General features: G+C 48.3%; 1 long non-coding RNA gene across 1 annotated transcript; it reads left to right on the top strand.

The window, feature by feature from the left end:
- Positions 1-36: 36 nt before the first annotated feature.
- On the top strand, positions 37-3,418 carry LOC119359268. Its single transcript, XR_005172446.1, has 5 exons — positions 37-537; positions 1,695-1,771; positions 2,342-2,421; positions 2,793-2,877; positions 3,327-3,418. It is a non-coding gene; the product is annotated as an uncharacterized LOC119359268 (long non-coding RNA).
- Positions 3,419-6,413: the final 2,995 nt, after the last annotated feature.

Raw genomic sequence — 6,413 nt, forward strand, 5'->3', positions numbered from 1 at the left:
CCGAACCGATCCCGGCCAGATCTGGCGCCAGCCTACGCCCCCCTCCCACATCGCCGTTGCTGCCACACACCGCGGATCCCCTCACATCCGGCCGGTGGCCATGGCCTCCCGTATCTCCCCGACAGCCGCCACTCCCGTACCCTCTCCAGTCCCCTCCCCTCCCATCCCCTCACCAGAAGAGGAAGAGAAGAGGTAGGGAGACCGAGCGGCCGCCATGGCGTGACCAGATCCGCCACGGTTGCCCATGGTTTCTTCGACCTGGGCCTCATGGAGGTCGCCATGGCCTGCTCCGTGCCGATCCTATCTTCCTCACCTCACATCAGGCGGCGGCCAGATCGAGGCGGATTCGCGCCATTGTCAATGGCCTCGACGGAGGTGCTCGCATGCCGGCTTCTTCCTCCTGCTTCTGCTCGGCCGCTGCCGACGACACAGAGCTTCCTAGCCTAGCAGGAAGGGGGAAGAAGAGACAGCGGGACGGAAGGAAGGAGGCCGCCTGGGAGCGACGTGTTGTACTCGACGGAGATAGCTGACGCCCGGGTAACCCCTTCCTCTTCTCCTCCGGTCCATTCCCCTGCATTGCAACCTATCGCTAGCACTGTTAGATTAATCAGCACTGTTAGATTAATTATGGATTTGCTTGGGTGACGTATGACGCCCATGACTATGTGTTTCATAGTCTGTTTGTGTAATACAGAGGTCTGCCCTGCCGCACATAGTTATACCTTACCATCTCTTTTAGATTAACTCTGTAAGTGGACAAACGACCATGGGTTATGGATGGGATCTTGTTTGTACCCTCGCCTCCCATCCATGGCAGCCTCTTTCTCCTAACACAACTAGTATTTGTCTATTATTTACAATTCTAAATGGCTTCTTGTGGCATTCTTTGTTGAATAAGGGACTACCGATTTGTCGACGACTCAACTGAGTTGGGCTTTGGTTTGTGTGTCCCTTTCAGGTGGCTCGATTAGTATTGCTGCAAGTCATCCAGTTTCTGTGTGATGGATGGTGGCGACGTTATCTATGCTGTTGTAGAGTTGTTTATAGGGTTGCAAATTAGGAATGAAAAATTCATTTAATTTGGTAGTACCAGTAAGTATTGTTATTAAAATACCTGGTAATTTCAAGGTTCTGTAAACTGATGCATGTGAGATATTACGGTATTTGTGACGTGAACTTGTAAAATCTCAACTTATTTGTTATTTCTCGTGAGTGGTTGGCAGATGAATACATATGTGGGAATGTGAGTCTGCTTACAAATAGTTCTCTACCATGCCAGAATAGTGGTACTGAGGTCTGTTCATTTAGGGATATTTGATGTTTTGAATAGAAACTCATTTCCACATATGTTTTGTATGTTTATTATGTTCTGATTCTGGTTGATCCTACCATGAGCTTGAATGGTCTAGTAGCAGAACAACATCAAGTTAATTTGTAGCAGCGAGGTCATGGAATTGTTTTCTATGCCATGGTACAATTATGATTGGAATGAGCCACTTTACAGAATGCACAAGTTTATTACATTCTATCTAGGTTTGTCAGCAATGGATGATTGGCACTGATAATATTTTACATTTGAAAGATACATGGCATGTTCCTAGTTCTCACCTTTGTTGCGCCTGAGTGATTGGAACCAAATCTGAACCTCTTGGTCTAAAGAGCCACATCTCACTTTTTTCTTTCTTTCACCGCAGCTTGCATTGACCATAGAGGCGCCCCACAGAATCTAGCCAGGACCTACATCCTTGAATCGGAAGGTGAAGCCATACACGTAAGTTTGACCACAATCATACAATATCTACAGCACATGATCATGCATTACTATTCTCTAGGAATGTTGCCATGGCTAGCAATGTGTGACCTTTCTAAGACTTGATGCACCTTCAAATGTGCTCTTGTTTGCTTGAAGGAGTAATTAACTGAAACATTTTCAGTTAATTAAAATTTGGTGTATACTGCTTGCTTGCATCAATAGTGCACTACTCTTATTGCTTGCACTTGTTTATACTTGGAGCGCGCGCACACACACACACACACTTGGGCTAAATCTAGTAGTTTGGAATTAACCGGAACTCTTTTAAAACTAAATGGATCTTTTCATTTAAATGGAACCTTTTTCTTCAATTAATTTGTTTGGTTCTAGTAATTTAGTGTAGGACATCAATAGTATAGCACTTGCTGATGGTTGCATCAGTACAACTCTTTTTTGCATGATTAGTCTGCCTAGTGCATCGTAAGATTATAAGCATCATTTTCACGGAATCCTGGTTACATATTTGTGTGTACTCAAGCTGAAAATGGGACTTAGAATAATATGCAAGTTTCATCTTTTTTATTGCAGCGAGTGTGTCAATTATGCACTGGCAACATTGTTGATACTAGCGGTGTACGCGATGGTCCGGGCCAAGCAGAGAAAGATAGGTGAGATATGCAAGGCCTCTGGCACGATGACTACATGCTGTACAAGTGTGTGTCCCGATTTACATGCTCGCCATTGTACATGATGTAAGTGATACTGAGATGCTCATGCGAGTGGTGGTTCTTAATCTGTCAATGGTGTGACTATGTGTTTACATTGTATCCTGGTAGAATTATTATGTTTAGCTCTCTACTCTAGTATAGTGCTGCCTGTAGAGGCCACCGTGATTTTGTTATACACATGATGATGATGCAAGTATGGACTGCTGGTTGTTTCATATGTAGTTATTTACTGCCATCATATAAATGCCTGCCATGTTCTTCATCTCCCCTCCCTCTGATTCCTCCTGCTTGCGTTTTGTTTTGTGTCTCAGATCTGTAGAAGCTGTCGTCGTCACCGCTGCCGCTGTTGCAGGTGGAACAGGAAGAAGCCCTCATGGCTGCTGCACATTCGAAGTGGTGAGCGCCACCCCATATTTTTGGTACTGTGAAGTGTTAGTTGGTACTGTGAAGTGTTAGTTGATGGTCGATTAGTCTATTAATCCAAGTATTCTTACATGCTGTGAATATATTCTGCAATCCTATTTTTTGTGTGAAAAATGTACTAGTTTTCTGCAATACAAGCTAGACATGCACCAGCTCTTGCTACTAAAGGAACATAGTCTACTCAACTGGTGTAGCTAGCTGGACTATGCAGCCATGAATCAGGAAGTAGCATATTCAGTTTTGCTAATAGAAAATAAATGTATTAAAAACTTTAAAAACTGCATAATAAGTGCTTGTTCATGTTTGGTTTTCTCTAAACTTTGTTTGTATGATTGAGGGCAAATTTACTTGGTTCTTTTCTCTAAACTGTGCTTGGAACATTCATTTTTATGATCTGAAATTGCCTTCCTGTGATGATGCAGGTGCCTAGTTTGTGCTCGTTACCGAGGGAGCTCCATGTTGAACAAGATTGAAGACACTTGTAGAGCTACAGGGTTAACACTAGGGCACCGTATCACGTGTAGAGCTTGTAGAGCTTGTATATGTTAGAGCTTATTATGTGTAGAGCTTGTAAAGTATATGTTATTTGTACAATAGGAGCTCTGTACTGAATCTGGCTGATAATATTTGGAGCATTATGTGTGTGTTTTGTTTGTGCCAATTTAAATACTGGTTATTTATTTACTGTTAAATTGAAATATGAAGAATATGAACTTGCTAGCTGGGACCCACATACCTAAACCTGACATTTGGGACCCATTTGACTAGTGGACCATTTTTATATTACAAAAAACTAAAACTTTCTAGCGGAAAAGGCCACGGCCCAAAAATGAGAAGGCTTAATTGTTGGGCTTGGCCCATCTACCTAGCCAAAATTAATATGAGAAAAACACTAATAGACTGAATTAATGGGCTCGGCCCATGTAGAATACCGAATTGGACCGGGCTGAATCTTGTGCCACATCAGCTTGCCACGCTGGATGCCTACATGGCCTGGGAGGTTGCTAGTGACCAAAACAAAATAGTAGGCATATTTTGGTCATAAACGTCCACGACCTTCTCATAGAGAAGGTCGTTAATTTCAGTTTACGACCGCCAGCTTTTGACCTTCTGTTTTTGGTCAAAAAAAAGTCGCAAATGAAAAACAATGACCTTTCAGTGACCAATAGTCAAGGTCACAAGTTGACATATTTCTTATAGTGAACGTTTCTAGCTTCAGTGACCCTACGATGTCCATCCAACAGCCATAGTGCTTCTTCAACCTCTGGTCTTCTTGGTCCAGCCGCCCAAAGCAGTACCGGTCGTTCCGCCTACTCCTGCCTCCCGTGGTCGGCTATGCTGTCGCGGAGGCCTCACCGCCCCCATACTACTCCCACTGCTGGCCAGGCCATCTCTCCACTCACCCACACCCCCTGTTATTCTGCGACGACGGCAGCCTCACACCGCAGCCGAACCAGTGAACCCTCGTACTCCTATCCGCACGGGCTTCCACTGCTGCGTCCTCCCCGGCTCCGCATTGTCCCCTTCCTAGGCCTTGCCGTCATCCAAACCACCACCCTGGTGCTCTCGGCGTGGTGTGGTCAATGTAGTCAATGACCGACTTCCATCGGAAGAGTACTGTATGGTGAGAGGCTGACAGCTGGGTCCAGGCGGCCGCAAGGAAGTGCCTCCTTATTACACGTAAAATAATTATTCCTCCACCTTATAGCAGGGACCCACCGGACGGGCCACCTTATTTCGCGAAAAAAACGTTTCCCCCCTGACTGCTCAGACCCACCGGACGGGCCAGTGTATTTCGCGAAAAAATGTTCCCCCCGCTGTTAGCTCGGACCCACCGGAAGTGCCTCCTTATTACGCACAAAAAAATGAATACTCCCCCTGCTAGCTGGGACCCACCATGGTGGGAGGCTGTCTTGTGGGCCTACTAAGTTGACTGGGACGGGGGCCTTTGTCAACTTTAGTCAATATGAACGATTCTAGCTCCAGTGACCATACGATGTCCATTCAACGGCCGTAGTGCTTCTTCAACCTCTGGTCTTCTTGCTCCAGCCGCCCAAAGCAGTGCCGGTCGTGCCGCATCCTCCTGCCTCCCGTGGCCAGTTGTGCTGCCGTGGAGGCCTCACCGCCCCCTACTATTCCCACCGCTGGCCAGGCCCTGCGGTGACGGTAGCCTCACACCGCAGCCGAACCAGTGAACCCTCGTACTCCTCTCCAAGTGGGCTTCCGCTGTCGCGTCTTCCCCGGCTCCCTGTCATCCCCTTCCTAGGCCTCGCCGTCGTCCACCGCCCTGGTGCTCTCGATGCGGCGTGGTCAACGTGGTCAAGGAACGACTTCCATCGGACGTGGATTGTACATGGAGAGGCTGACAGCTTGGTCCACGGCCGTAGCAAGGAAGTGCCTCCTTATTACGTGCAAAATAATTATTCCTCCACCTGACAGCGGGGAACCACCGGACGGGCCACCATATTTCGCGAAAAAAACATTTCCCCCCTAACTGCTGGGACCCACCAGCTACACCTTTGCACGCAAGGAAGTGCGTCCGGGTAAAAAAAACAATTCGCCCCCCTGACTACTGGGACCCACCAGCTACATCTTCGCACGCAAGGAAGTGCCTGACAGTCGGGACCCACCTGGTCGAAGCGTACGTAGCGTTTTCATTCTGGTCGCGAATGTGTACATACATATATATTGGTCGATGTAGAGGCGCACGTGTTGTAGTAGCATGTACACATACGTACATCGGTCAGGGTGCAAGAAAGAAAATACGGCCACGTATGTGTACATACGGGCGGGGTCTCGAATGCCTACGTATGTGTAAGTACGGCGAGGGCTCGTGTACATGGCTGGGTCGGAACAGAGAAACAGCGTCGTCGTCGTGTTCATGGGGAGGCAACAGAATGCATCGTGTTCATGGGGAGGCAACAGAATGCATCATGTTCATCGGGAGGGCTTGGACGGAACAGGCGATGGAAAGGAGGCTTGGCATACCGCAGAACGGAGGAAACGACCTTGTGTTCGACCGACCACGTTCGAAACGGGATCCTGTTCATCGGGAGGGGTGTGGTGTACCGCAAAACGGAGGAAACGGACCTCCTACAGTCGAAACGGGGGTCCTGTTGATCGGGAGGGGTGTGGCGTACCGAAAAACGGAGGAAACGGACTTGTGTTGGAGCGCTACGGTCGAAATGGGGGTCCTGTTCATCGGGAGGGGTGTGGCGTACCGCAAAACGGGACTCCACGGGATACTGTTCATCTCCACCGTCGACCTCCTCCAGCCTCCACGGGCTCCTGTTCATCCAGCCTCCACGGGCTCCTGTTCATCCAGCCTCCACCGCGCGCTACTCCACCGGCTACTATTCAACCACCTCTCCACCGTCTACTATTCATCCAGCCCTCCAAACCACGGGGTCCTGTTCAACCACCCCTCCACGGGCACCCCTCCACCGTCTACTGTTCATCCAGCCCTCCACCACACCATGGGATCCTGTTCACCCAGCGGCAATGCCACC

The sequence above is a fragment of the Triticum dicoccoides genome, chromosome 2A (genome assembly GCF_002162155.2).
Source record: "Triticum dicoccoides isolate Atlit2015 ecotype Zavitan chromosome 2A, WEW_v2.0, whole genome shotgun sequence".
NCBI lineage: Eukaryota > Viridiplantae > Streptophyta > Magnoliopsida > Poales > Poaceae > Triticum > Triticum dicoccoides.